Source organism: Oncorhynchus masou, chromosome 12 (assembly GCF_036934945.1).
Source record: "Oncorhynchus masou masou isolate Uvic2021 chromosome 12, UVic_Omas_1.1, whole genome shotgun sequence".
NCBI lineage: Eukaryota > Metazoa > Chordata > Actinopteri > Salmoniformes > Salmonidae > Oncorhynchus > Oncorhynchus masou.
The window spans coordinates 50,335,682-50,351,276 of NC_088223.1; the positions used below are offsets into that span (position 1 = coordinate 50,335,682).

The 15,595-nt window shown below is 41.1% G+C and overlaps 1 pseudogene; it reads right to left on the bottom strand.

Annotated features, from left to right (window-relative positions):
- The window catches only part of LOC135550299 (neurexin-2-like), a 249,410-nt pseudogene extending 234,881 nt beyond the window's left edge, over positions 1-14,529 (bottom strand).
- Positions 14,530-15,595: the final 1,066 nt, after the last annotated feature.

Genomic DNA, 15,595 nt, shown 5'->3' on the forward strand with positions numbered 1-15,595 from the left:
TAAATAACATTAAATACTACATGATATAAACATTTGGTGTGAGGACAATGCCCTACAATCATGGTGTCCCGTGTGAGCACAGGTCCATACATATTACTAAACTGCATCGTTGAAGCCACAATCAAAGCACCCCAGGAAGAGTAGCTGCTGCTTCAGCAACAGTTAATGGGGTTCAAAATAAAATAAAATTACAAATTCCTTGAAGTGGGGTGATAGAAAACAAGTAAACTATCTTATTACCCTTATAATTATGTATTCTATTGATGTTTCCTCCAGTCTATACTATGACTGTTCTACTGTTTAAAGCCAATGGATACGGCAGAAGTGCCAATGATTGGCTGTGGTAGGAAACCTCTAGAACATCAACAGTTTGTGCATACAACATCCCTGAAAACCCCCAGGTCTCGTCTAACATACAGTACCAGTCAAAAGTTTGGACACCTACTCATGCCAGGGTTTTTCTTTATTATTACATGAAGACATGAAGGTCAGTCAATCCGGAAAATGTCAAGAATATTGAAAGTTTCTTCAAGTGCAGTTGCAAAAATCATCAATCATTATGAGTCAAATTTGAGATTTTGGGTTCCAACCGTTGTGTCTTTGTGAGACGCAGAGTAGGTGGTTCCCACCGTGAAGCATGGAGGAGAAGGTGTGATGATGTGGAGTTGCTTTGCTGGTGACAAAGTAATTTATTTAGAATTCAAGACACACTTAAACAGCATGGCTACCACAGCATTCTGCAGCAATACACCATCCCATCTGGTTTGCGCTTAGTGGGACTATCATTTATTTTTCAACATGAAAATGACCCAACACACTTCCAGGCTGTGTAAGTGCTATTTGAACAAGAAGGAGAGTGATGCAGTGCTTCAGATGACCTGGTCTCCACAATCACCCGTCCTCAACCAAATTGAGATGGTTTGGGATGAGTTGGACGGCAGAGTGAAGGAAAAGCAGCCAACACGTGCTCAGCATATGTGGGAACTCCTTCAAGACTGTTGGAAAAGCATTCCAGGTGAAGTTGGTTGAGAGAATTCCAAGAGGGTGCAAAGCTGTCATCAAGGCAAATGGTGGCTACTTTGAAGAATTTGTTTAACACGTTTTTGGTTACTACATGATTCCATGTGTTATTTCATAGTTTTGATGTTTTCACTATTATTCTACAATGTAAAAAAAAACAGTAAAAATCAAGACAAACCCTTGAATGAGTAGGTGTATCCAACATTTACGATAAATAATACTACTCAAGAGTTGCCAGGAGCTCAAAAAAGGTTTTGATCGGCTCTGCCTACAGTAGAGCAATGTCAGCAGTGCATCAGAAATGATGGGGAAACAGAATGAGTTGATTTGAATGGGTGCAGAGCAGGCCTACATATTCCCCATGTCTTTGCATCAGAGTACATGAGTGCAATCCCATTCCCTGGATTGGATGGCAAATGACGTATGTATTAGAGGCAGACTTACGTCTGGCAGACTGATTTATGGCCCTGGCCTACATCCCCACTCTGGGGAGAAGCGCTGTAATTGATTCTGACACTCCGCTTGGCTTTGGGGGTAAAAGGTAGTCCAGATTCACCTGAGAGTGTTGACTAAGCCAAGGAGGCCTTTTTTCTGACCACGTGGTCATGTTTCTTCTTGACAGATGCGTTTTCTTGGAATGGTCAAATCAAATCAAGCTATTTATATACCTAATATCAGACATGAATGCAACTCAATGTGCTTCACAAGAAGAAAAAAATATATATACAGTGCCTTGCGAAAGTATTCGGCCCCCTTGAACTTTGCAACCTTTTGCCACATTTCAGGCTTCAAACATAAAGATATAAAACTGTATTTTTTTGTGAAGAATCAACAACAAGTGGGACACAATCATGAAGTGGAACGACATTTATTGGATATTTCAAACTTATTTAACAAATCAAAAACTGAAAAATTGGGCGTGCAAAATTATTCAGCCCCCTTAAGTTAATACTTTGTAGCGCCACCTTTTGCTGAGATTACAGCGGTAAGTCGCTTTCGAGCTCAATTGGGGTATGTCTCTATCAGTTTTGCACATCGAGAGACTGACATTTTTTCCCCATTCCTCCTTGCAAAACAGCTCGAGCTCAGTGAGGTTGGATGGAGAGCATTTGTGAACAGCAGTTTTCAGATCTTTCCACAGATTCTCGATTGGATTCAGGTCTGGACTTTGACTTGGCCATTCTAACACCTTGATATGTTTATTTTTGAACCATTCCATTGTAGATTTTGCTTTATGTTTTGGATCATTGTCTGGTTGGAAGACAAATTTCCGTCCCAGTCTCAGGTCTTTTGCAGACTTCATCAGGTTTTCTTCCAGAATGGTCCTGTATTTGGCTCCATCCATCTTCACATCCATTTTAACCATCTTCCCTGTCCCTGCTGAAGAAAAGCAGGCCCAAACCATGATGCTGCCACCACCATGTTTGACAGTGGGGATGGAGTGTTCAAGGTGATGAGCTGTGTTGCTTTTACGCCAAACATAACGTTTTGCATTGTTGCCAAAAATCTCAATTTTGGTTTCATCTGACCAGAGCACCTTCTTCCACATGTTTGGTGTGTCTCCCAGGTGGCTTGTGGCAAACTTTAAACAACACTTTTTATGGATATCTTTAAGAAATGGCTTTTTTCTTGCCACTCTTCCATAAAGGCCAGATTTGTGTAATATACGACTGATTGTTGTCCTATGGACAGAGTCTCCCACCTCAGCTGTAGATCTCTGCAGTTCATCCAGAGTGATCATGGGCCTCTTGGCTGCGTCTCTGATCAGTCTTCTCCTTGTATGAGCTGAAAGTTTAGAGGGACGGCCAGGTCTTGGTAGATTTGCAGTGGTCTGATACTCCTTCCATTTCAATATTATCGCTTGCACAGTGCTCCTTGGGATGTTTAAAGCTTGGGAAATCTTTTTGTATGTAGCTTTAAACTTCTTCACAAGAGTATCTCGGACCTGCCTGGTGTGTTCCTTGTTCTTCATGATGCTCTCTGCGCTTTTAACGGACCTCTGAGACTATCACAGTGCAGGTGCATTTATACGGAGACTTAAATACAATCCACCTGTGTGTAATCATCATCATTAGTCATTTAGGTCAACATTGGATCATTCAGAGAGTATTTAGTCAGCCACCAATTGTGCAAGTCCTCCCACTTAAAAAGATGAGAGAGGCCAGTAATTTTCATCATAGGTACACTTCAACTATGACAGACAAAATGAAAAAAAAAAATCCTGGGAATCACATTGTAGGATGTTTTATGAATTTATTTGCAAATTATGGTGGAAAATAAGTATTTGGTCAATAACAAAAGTTTATCTCAATACTTTGTTATATACCCTTTGTTGGCAATGACAGAGGTCAAACGTTTTCTGTAAGTCTTCACAAGGTTTTCACACACTCTTGCTGGTATTTTGGCCCATTCCTCCATGCAGATTTTGGGGCTGTTGCTGGGCAACACGGACTTTCAACTCCCTCCAAAGATTTTCTATGGGGTTGAGATCTAGAGACTGGCTTGGCCACTCCAGGACCTTGAAATGCTTCTTACGAAGCCACTCCTTCGTTGCCCGAGCGGTGTGTTTGGGATCATTGTCATGCTGAAAGACCCAGCCACGTTTCATCTTCAATGCCCTTGCTGATGGAAGGAGGTTTTCACTCAAAATCTCACGATACATGGCCCCATTCATTCTTTCCTTTACACGGATCAGTCGTCCTGGTCCCTTTGCAGAAAAACAGCCCCAAAGCATGATGTTTCCATCCCCATGCTTCACAGTAGGTATGGTGTTCGTTGGATGCAACTCAGCATTCTTTGTCCTCCAAACATGACGAGTTGAGTTTTTACCAAAAAGTTATATTTTGGTTTCATCTGACCATATGACATTCTCCCAATCTTCTTCTGGATCATCCAAATGCTCTTTAGCAAACTTCAGACGGGCCTGGACATGTACTGGCTTAAGCAGGGGGACACGTCTGGCACTTCAGGATTTGAGTCCCTGGCGGCGTAGTGGTTTACTGATGGTAGGCTTTGTTACTTTGGTCCCAGCTCTCTGCAGGTCATTCACTAGGTCCCCCCGTGTGGTTCTGGGATTTTTGTTCACTGTTCTTGTGATCATTTTGACCCCACGGGGTGAGATCTTGCGTGGAGCAAAAGACCGAGGGAGATTATCAGTGGTCTTGTATGTCTTCCATTTCCTAATAATTGCTCCCACAGTTGATTTCTTCAAACCAAGCTGCTTACCTATTGCAGATTCAGTCTTCCCAGCCTGGTGCAGGTCTACAATTTTGTTTCTGGTGTCCTTTGACAACTCTTTGGTCTTGGCCATAGTGGAGTTTGGAGTGTGACTGTTTGAGGTTGTGGACAGGTGTCCTTTATAATGATAACAAGTTCAAACAGGTGCCATTAATACAGGTAATGAGTGGAGGACAGAGGAGCCCCTTAAAGAAGAAGTTACAGGTCTGTGAGAGCCAGAAATCTTGCTTGTTTGTAGGTGACCAAATACTTATTTTCCACCATAATTTGCAAATAAATTCATTAAAAATCCTACAGTGATTTTCTGGAAAAAAAAAATTCTCATTTTGTCTGTCATAGTTGAAGTGTACCTATGATGAAAATGACAGGCCTCTCATCTTTTTAAGTGGGAGAACTTGCACAATTGGTGGCCGATTAAATACTTCTTCCCCCCACTGTATATATGTGAAAATAAAAACAGAACTTCTTATTTCAAATAACATAAGAAGATAAAAAACAAAATATTAACAACAAAAACGTACACTAAAAAAGCACCCAACACTTAAGGGGCAACAAAGCTAAAAAAAAAAACCCACAAATGCAACATGTGAAGTGTTGGTCCCATGTTTCATGAGCCAAAATTTAAAAAAATCCCAGAAATGGCCATACATACAAAAAGGTGTGGCATATCAAGACGCTGATTAAACAGCATGATCATGGTCTGTAAAAACTCATTCTAGGGAAAAACTCATTCTGATTGGCTGGGTCTGGCTCCCCAGTGGGTGGGCTTTGGTACCAAGTGGGTGGGCCTATGCCCTCCAAGGCCCATCCATGGCTGCACCCCTGCCCAGTCATGTGAAATCCATAGATTAGGGCCTCATTAATTTATTTCAATTGACTGATTTCCTTATATGAACCGTAACTCAGTCAAATCTTTGCAATTGTTGTATGTTGCATTTATATTTTTGTTCAGTATGAACATGTCCACAGTTTGGGCTCCCCCTCAGGTTCTCTGGCAGGCTATTCCAGAGGCAAGTGGCATAGTAACTAAAGGCTGCCTCTTGCAGAGACCGTAAAACCGGTGTAATGTATGCTCTCCGTCTGGTCTTGGTCAATACCCGTGCTGCAGCATTCTGTATGTTTTGCAGTTGACCAATGGCTTTCTTGGGGAGACCAGACAGGAGAGCATTACAGTAGTGAAGCCTGCTTGTAATTAAAGCATCGATGTGTTTCTCTGTATCAGCCTGAGAGAGAAACGTCCGCACCTTGGCAATGTTCCTCAGGTGGTAAAAAGCTATTTTGGTCACATTCCTAGTGTGCGATTTGAAATTGAATTCAGAATCTAAAATGACAACTAGGTTTTTTACCCGGTGTTTAATCTTTATTGCCTGTTAACTAAAATGTGCGGCCAGATTCTCTCTGTGCTTCGGCTCCAATAATAAGTACCTCGGTCTTGTCTTGATTTAGCTGGAGGAAGTTTTGAACCATCCAAGTATTTAAATAACTAATACAGTCTAATACTTTATCTGTGGAACTAAAAATGTACACAGAAATGGAAAGTTGTGTATCGTCTGCATAGCAGTGAAAATCAATGCTGTGCTTTCTGATTACAAATTCCAGAATCCCTTTTCTAAGGGACAAATCTTCGCTCCTTTGCACTCTGTCGGAATTCAGCAGATATAAGAAATGTACAAATAATACATTTAGTTTAGTAATAGTTCTTATATCTTATCTCTTTCTCTCTGACCTTTTGGCTTGCCCAATGTTTTATACTTGATAGAAGGATAAATATTATCTGCAGTCAAAGTGTGACACCACATTGGTATTCTATAGATCTCTATTTAGAAAGAAAACAGGACTGCAGCATCAGCTCACACAGAAGCGCTCTGTGACTCAAAAAAACAAGGGAAGCATGGAGGTAGTGGGAGAGGGTTTTGTAAACCTGATGCAGGCAGCGAATGACAGCCATGGCCATGTTATACTTTGATATGGAACCACTTGGCCCTGGGTTTATTGATCGCTCTGAGTTGAGCATACAGTCTATGGCTGAAATGTCATTAAGTTTCAACATGTTACAGTATTCTGTTCCTACAGTAGCAAATATCTAGTATCAGATAGTCTCGTGTTGCCATACCTCCAAAATCACGTTGTTGTCATGCCTCGCATTGGAGGTCTGGAGAATTATGTATTGCAAAAACGTGTTGAATGGTCCACTACATTTCAAGAACCCTCCCACTACACGCCCGTAGAAGGGATGTCTGTCTGTTATGGGCGTCACTGTTTCCCCATCCATGTAGGACACATACAGTAGAGAGAGTTGTTGCGTGTGCTAGATCCACATCCTAGCTTTCAATTGTGGCTGACAGTCTGCGATTTATATATATATATATATATTGAAAATGAATTACACAGGTAAAATCTTAAGGTCACAACACGTGCTAAACCGCTGATGACATACACACTTTTTGCCTCATCTCCACGGTCCTCCTGACTGCTGGCTGTGTATTGCTACCGACCCCAAAATCTGAAAGATTGCCCGTTATTTTGTTTTTGTAAGGACCCAAAAAACAGTGGTGGTGTTAGAACATTTTCAAGTAAGTAACTACATTTAGCTAGCTGGCGAGAGTAGGCTACTTTGTCGGTTAACTCAACTGAGCCGCTGGCTAGCTTTACACACTGTCATCAGCTAGCTTACTTCCAATTAGTTAGCTAGCTAGCTATTGTAAATTAAATACACAGTCTCCAAATGCATTTGTAGATAACGGCCAGCTCCAGCTGTCAGTAAAAGAGAGAGTTTAGGCTGCTGGACAGGGCCGGTCATTTTGTAGGAGGACATTATGAAAGGATCCTTCAGTTCCAGTCCCTAGAGGGGACAGAGAGATAATAGCAACATAATATTCAATGCTGTCTAATTGAAGTATAATGAGGCCTACTTCTTTGTGATGTTTCCGGTCTTCGCACATGGAATCCTGTGAAAGCCTGTTTGCATATGCAGAGAGAGGTCCCAATGAATGTCCCAAGAGACGATATATATAACCTATATGCCATGGGTAATATGTGTAGGCCTACCTATGTTACCAAATGTTGTATACATGAACTGTCTTTTTGTATAAACCAATTACATTTGGAGTAGGCCAACCCTGCTGGTGGAGGTCTGCTGGGTGTGCAGGGTTCTGTTTCAGCCCAGCAATAACACACCTGGTTCAACTTATCAAACCTAATGAGTTGATAATCAAGTGTGCTATTGCTGGGCTGGAATAGAAGTCTGCTCACCCAGTTGATCAGGGATGGGTGGAGCAAGGTTGGCCACCACTGGTATGGAGTTTTGTTTGTTAATCTAAAATGATGCTTTAGTAATGATAACGTACTTGTTACTCCTCAATTATCTGTTGTTGTTTAGACTAAAATGCTTCATCTTTATATATACACAAGTTAGCTTATTTGCATATTTTGAAGTGATGTAGTGTTGATTCTTTGGCAGGGAAATATTTAAACGTGTTTTAATTGTTAAACTGTTAATCAAACATGAGCTAGCCTCAGTGTGGATTAATCCCACTCCTGCATTTAAGAGAGGACGGGGTTCTGTCTGTGTTGTATTCTCAAATGAACATTTCCTTGTTGTCTATTTGTAAGATCGGTTTTATTTGATTGTCTCTCTCTCAGTACATCAGCTATGTAAATCCATTTGGCAAGCGTATCATGTGACATGCGTCGCCATACAGCACTACTGGCCTTATGGGAATCTGTTGTTTCCATGTAGAGCAATACAATTTCAAGTTAAAAGGATACCAATACACGGATGTATTCAGTGCACTCAGAAAGTTGTCATACCCCTTGACCTTTTCCACAGTCTGAATTTAAAATGACTGGCCTACACACAATACCCCATCATGTCAAAATTGAGTTATGTTTTTAGGTATTTAAAAAAAAATGATACTGAATAAAAATGCAACATGCAACAATTTCACTGACTTTACTGAGTTACAGTTCAAATAAGGAAATCAGTGAATCAGTGAAATAAATTCATTAGGCCAGGCCCACCCACTGGGGAGCCAGGCCCAGCCTATTCAAATGTATTTTTCCCCACAAAAGGTCTTTAACAGATATAAATACTCAGTTTCATCAGCTGTCTGCGTGGCTGGTCTCAGACAATCCAGCAGGTGAAGAAGACGGATGTGGAGGTCCTGTGACACCCAGTCACTACAAAGATACATAACCCAGTTACCGTACAGGAAGGAAACCGCTCAGGGATTACACCATGAGGCCAAACTACAGAGTGAAAAGAAGGACGCCTGTACAGAATAAAAAATATACCAAAAACATGCATCCTGTTTGCAATTAGGGCACTAAAATAAAACTGCCAAAAACCTGGCAAAGAAGTTAACTATATATATAAAGCGTTAGTTTGGGGCAAATCCAACAGAACACATCACTCAGCACCACTGTTCATATTCTCAAGCATGGTGGCTGCTGCATCATGTTATGGGTATCTTTGTCATCGGCAAGGACAAGGGAGGATTTTATCATAAAAATAAATGGAATCAGGCTAAGCACAAACAAAATTATAGAGGAAAACCTGTTTCAGTCTGCTTTCCAACAAACACTGGGAGACAAAACCTATGTCAAGGTTTGAAAATGGCTGTGTTGAAATGATCAACAATCAACTTGAGAGACTTGAATAATTTTTTAAAGAATAATGTGCAAATATTGTAGAATCCATGTGTGGAAAGCTCTTAGAGACTTACCCAGAAAGAATCACAACTGTAATCACTGCAAAATGTGATTCTAACATGTATTGACTCAGGGGTGTGAATACTTAGTGGTTCGTCCTTTAAAAGTTGCAGCGTACTGCAGCACAGCTTGCGTGGTGCCGCAGAATTCTATGGCACGTGCCAACCACTGATACCATTAATGCTAGTTAGTGTTAGTGTGACCACCAGTGGGCATCTTTGAGAAGCATTTGATTGCCTTCAATAGTGGTTGTACTAGGGAATTTAAAACCTTTAACATTAGTATATGGGACTGATAAGAAATGTTGCTTAATTAATTTGATTAATATTATGGTGATTATATTCCAAGAAAAACAAAACCCTCTGGGTTTCCGTTAGGATGGAACGGAAAATATGGCGCTGTACAACATGACAGTCAGGAGCAGGCTACAGTACTGGGCTATTTAGCTAAAGAATCCCCGTGTTGTGCGGCCACGCGGGAGACCGGAGTTCCCCATGTTTGTCTCAGAGCAGCGTGAAACGGTGCTAAAATAGTTATAGCTATTGCTTCAAATCCTATTGCTTCTAACTTCAGTATGCTCTTTAAATAAGACCTACACCACTTTTAACAGCACATTACTCAACACTATTGAGACTCATGTCGCCTACGGTAGGCCCACAGTATATCGAAAAATATGACACGACTCTCAGCCAATAATTAAATATAGAGGATTGAAGGATTCTGAATTGAAAACAAAAGCCGCCTCATGGGTCTCCCAGTGATGGCCGGTACAGGTATCTGTAGCAACGAATTTTGCATTGCTATGCGGTGACTTAGCCAGCTGCACCACTGGGGAGGTCCCATCCACAAAGTATCAAAATACAGAGAGGTTTTGGCAAAGGTATATTGTCCTGCTAATAGCCCATAATGGGCTATTATAATACTGTACATGGTGTCCAGGTCAGGATAACAAAAAATAATATTTATTAAAGACTATCGGAAAGAATGTTGGTACTTATTTATTTTGATCCAAAGTCACGAATGAGTGAGTCACTCAGCTTTATGTAGGTGCCATCAACTTGATAATATAATGATATTTCAGAGGTTCTTTTGTTAAAAAAAAATGAAAGTGAGCGATTGTACTCTGAAAAGGCCAAAATAATATTTATGAAGGCCAAAACATTTATATGTGTTTTTAGAGGGAGGAAAATGCTGGCCCAAATGTGCGTCACCCTATGGGACTCCCAATCATGGTCGGATGTGATTCATAATAATACTTTTTGTTATATTATTTGTTTTGTCTTTTCTAGTGGATTAAACTGAAATTGCAACCAATCATGGCTGGTTGTGATACAGCCAACCTAACTAAGAAATACATTTGACGATAGAATTCTACCCCTAGGCAGGTCTATTGTCCAGCTACCTGCTAATAGCCATAATGGCGCTGTACAACATGACCGTGTGTGCTTGAAATAGTATTTTCCATTAAACAACTTTGTTCCAATATTGCTGTAATTCAGTGATATTTATTCCCATAGTAATTCGTTATGGATCCATAACTAAAATCAACATCGCCATTTTGAAATAGTATTTTTATCATTTTATTAACGAAAGCATAAAGATGCCATTATTAGTGACATTGTTTTAGTTTGAAAGTGCAGACTGGCATTAAGAACAGCGGGAACATTTCCTAGTCAGCGCCATACTAATTTGTTATTTAGAATGATTTACTTCTGTTTTTAGTGGGAGAGAAACCAAAACCCTACAGTCATCTCCCTGTTGAGGTCGTCCCAGGTATTGAACCAGCATCTGTAGCAACACAGCTTGTTATGCAGTGTCTTAGACCATTGCACCACTCAGGCTTTGTACCACATTAGTAGGCTACAGTACTACAGTAAGAGCAAAATAATCCTAACAAAATAAAATAATAAAAACCTTAGTGTAACAACAGTTTTAGTAAGTAATACTGAAGTCGTGCACAATTATCAGTTTCTATTTAGGTTTATGTCGCCCATTCATTGTCAGTTAGAGACACATGAGGACCCAAAAGCATAGTCGGTGCTCTATCTCCCCCTTGCTCTGGTCTGGAGAAATGAAGTGGTGACACAGGGTACTGTACTAAATCACAAATTACCTCCAAGTACCGCAGCATAATCACAAAACTTTTAGTGGAGCAACCACTGTATGTACATTAGATATTTCTGTATTTTGTTCTCAATACATGTTTTCACTTTGTCATTATGGGGTATTGAGTGGAGATGGGTGAGATTGTTTTCTATTGAATTCATGTTGAATTCACGGTGTAACAAGAAAATATGGAATAAGGGGTATGAATACTTTCATAAGGCACCGTAAGAGACAAACCATATACCAGATTTTGTACACACCTTTTAAGTGATGCCAAAAAATAGTTTAGTGCAAATCCAACCCTTGTAATTTAGGTACAGTCTGCTGATAAGGAGATGACAATTAGGCTACAGGAGATGAGCATTACAGGTAACATTTTATTCATTTTAGCAATGTTGCTTGCAAAAAGGTTGCAGTTGTTCCCATAGATAGACAGTACACGGTTGCTCTATGTATAACTGACCCTGGATAAGCTAGCGACTGGGCTAACACAGTATCCTTTTAGGTCAATAATATGCTGTTTTTATTAGCATCGTGTTGGCTTTATAATTGTGAGAGAAACTAGCTAACTAGCTTTAGCTAGCTTACAAGGGTAGCTGACTTTTCTCAAAACAAACCTCATTGTGGCTAGTTAATTATTGTCTTCTCATGCAAGCCTATACAGCCAAATATCACTTCAGAAACGTTAAAAATGTGAAATATTGTTATGGCCAGCATTGTAGACCATTTCTCCCCTAGGGCCTTAAAAAAATCTGTTTTATATTTTGCCAAATTCTGTTTTCTCCGTTTTGTTTTTCAGGTTTCTGTTCTCCCACTTTTTCAGGGTTTCACTCTCAAATGCACACGTTTGTTTTTTTCAATAAAAAAAAACAACTAAATTGGATGTTCTAACTAAATCAGGAGACTACAACATTTTAGACACTTCGATTTTTGGTGTAGGTTCCCTTTAAATCCAGTGTGCACCTAGTGTGTTTTTGTACCACACATGTGATAGTAATTTAAGTCGATCTGCTAAAAATGGTAAAAATTTAAATTTAAATAGTACAGATTGCAAAACAAATACCCACTGGATTGATGCAAATAATTGAGAAGGTTTTTTGGGAAAGCCCTTCCATCTACCGGAAGATTTTTCTTTAGCATCACTGCTAACGGCTACACAAAATGGTAGCTGCGCACAACGCACATTTACACACATGAAGAATTCTTGTTGCCTCTTCAGAAAGTTTCAGAAAATACGAATCACTAATGCATTCTGTTCATGTCTTATGATACATTTGGCCAAATTATTATTATTTTCTTCAATATACAGTGCCTTGCGAAAGTATTCGGCCCCCTTGAACTTTGCGACCTTTTGCCACATTTCAGGCTTCAAACATAAAGATATGAAGAATCAACAACAAGTGGGACACAATCATGAAGTGGAACGACATTTATTGGATATATTTTTTAACAAATCAAAAACTGAAAAATTGGGCGTGCAAAATTATTCAGCCCCTTTACTTTCAGTGCAGCAAACTCTCTCCAGAATTTCAGTGAGGATCTCTGAATGATCCAATGTTGACCTAAATGACTAATGATGATAAATACAATCCATCTGTGTGTAATCAAGACTCTGTATAAATGCACCTGCACTGTGATAGTCTCAGAGGTCCGTTAAAAGCGCAGAGAGCATCATGAAGAAAAAAAGATTTCCCAAGCTTTAAACATCCCAAGGAGCACTGTGCAAGCGAGAATATTGAAATGGAAGGAGTATCAGACCACTGCAAATCTACCAAGACCTGGCCGTCCCTCTAAACCTTCAGCTCATACAAGGAGAAGACTGATCAGAGATGCAGCCAAGAGGCCCATGATCACTCTGGATGAACTGCAGAGATCTACAGCTGAGGTGGGAGACTCTGTCCATAGGACAACAATCAGTCGTATATTGCACAAATCTGGCCTTTATGGAAGAGTGGCAAGAAGAAAGCCATTTCTTAAAGATATCCATAAAAAGTGTTGTTTAAAGTTTGCCACAAGCCACCTGGGAGACACACCAAACATGTGGAAGAAGGTGCTCTGGTCAGATGAAACCAAAATTGAACTTTTTGGCAACAATGCAAAACGTTATGTTTGGCGTAAAAGCAACACAGCTCATCACCCTGACCACACCATCCCCACTGTCAAACATGGTGGTGGCAGCATCATTGTTTGGGCCTGCTTTTCTTCAGCAGGGACAGGGAAGATGGTTAAAATTGATGGGAAGATGGATGGAGCCAAATACAGGACCATGCTGGAAGAAAACCTGATGGAGTCTGCAAAAGACCTGAGACTGGGACGGAGATTTGTCTTCCAACAAGACAATGATCCAAAACAAAGAAAAATCTACAATGGAATGGTTTAACTTTATGAAAACATTGACATTTTCTAGCGTGATGTTGCTACAGTATGTGTGAGTGGAACAAGATTGGCTTATTTCCCCTTTAGCCATGAAACAGCCATCCACAAGTGAGTTACGTGAGCCTAGCTAAACTCAGAGAAAATGTAATCATAATCAACAGGCTATCCAACAATCTCAGCCAAACCCCCTAAGCATTCAGAGACAGCACGTCAAGCTGTGCTAAAATGTAGATCAGCACAACTCTACCCCGAATAATTAAGGAAAATGCATGTCTGTTCAGATAATAGCTCAGAATTACAAGTAAATCCTAAAGGAATCCCTCAAAAACCATCATTTAAACTTCACAAAGCAATCGGTTTTACTGCTAAGGCATTCAAATGGAAAAACAGGCCCTTTCCTTGAACAAATTCAGCTCATTGAGTATTTGGCTCACCTTCGTGGCAGTAGTTTCCCTTGTAGCCAGTGTTGGTGCAGTCACAGAGGACCTCTCCCTGGTGGATGGAGCAGAGGCCTCTGTTGCTGCAGGGGTTCTGTTTAATACACAGGTATTCCAAATCATTCTGAACACTTTGGCCATCCAGGAGCACTGGGAGGTTCTCCCCCAGCTTCAGGTTGGCAATCAGGCCCTGGAAGGGTGGCTCATATTTGACAGTGTTGGACGTGAGAGCAGATAGGCGCACGTCTGGCGAGATGCCGCCTACGTAAAGGTCACTGGCCACCACCATCTCACTCCTCTTGGACTTGACCTCGGCCACCTTCTCCTCGTTGTCCACCACCAGGGTGGTTGCTCTATAGTTGCGGGTGAGAAGCACGCGGTGCCAGCGCTGGTCGTTGACGTAGGTCTCCGTGTGTAGGGAGGCAGGCTCCGCGCAGTGGATGGTGAAGCGCAGATGCAGCCGGCCGTCTGTGATCAGCAGCTCCAGGAAGTCACAGTTCCCTCCGTCGTCCAAGTAGAGCACCAGGGCCTTGCTGATGTTGGTCTTCAGAGTGAAGCTCAGCTCGCCTGTGACCTTGGCCTCCCAGCGGCCGTACCGCGCCCACTGGCCAGGGACTCCCTCGTACTCCAAGGCCGTGGCCATGACTGTCAACAACAGTCCAGTCAATACCAGGGGCCACACGGCCCGGCCTTCACATAGCACCTTGCTACTTATCATCTTCCACTTCTGGCCCTAATCCCTCCAACTAGGTCTTGTTGCTTTAAATCCACCACCGCTGAGAGAGGCAGAAATGATCTCCAGTCTACACTGTTGTTGTGTTTTCCCTAAAGTTTACAGAAATAATATGATTCCAATGTCTCTTCAGCTTTGCCTCTCTTTTCTGATTATCTTCTTAGCCTCTCCATTGAGTTGAATAAAAACAGGGAATAAATTCCCCAAATGTGGAATTGCGTCAGTTATTCTCCAGAGAACAGGCTACAGAAAATGTTCTGGAAACATGGTAGAATCCATATGTTTAGGAATCTAGGAAGTATAACATACTGTTGCCTATGTTTTGGAGTCCAGGAACTAGCACATTTACAAAACCAAGTGAGGAGGGGATTGCTGCAGAATGTTGAAGTGAGCTGGTTTGGGCGATGGGGTCACAAACAGGACAAACGACAAAAGTAATTCAAGGCTTTTCTGTTTCTCTTCCCCTTCCTTATCAACCAAATACCCTCGCCTCCTTCCAGCAGCAGTCCAGTCCGGTCCGGTCCGGCCTCCAGGAGTTAGCTAGGCACAGAGCCAAGCAGAAACAGGTACAGGCCCCATCTTCCTTAGTGTCCCACTGCTCTGGAACACACACACGCAAGAAAAACATGTTAGGAGAGGAATGAAAGATAACGGACAGCATCATATGAAAATTCCAGCGGCCTGGAGCTGCGTAACCCACATCACAAAATAATGGTGTACCATAATAGGTGACAGAAATGTAAGCGTGAACATTCTATAATAACTAAAAACACTATGTTTTTTTAATCATCTGCAGTTACATAAATCATAGTTAAATAAATGACATAAAACAAATAATGAAATATGGCACAGGAAAAAGAAAGAGAGAGAGAGAAAGAAAGAAAAATACTTTAGTATTGCGTTGCTTAATTTATTAGTCCCCCCGGCGACACAGCAGAGAACCCAGAGAGGCAGGGGAGGAAAGATCATTTTTACT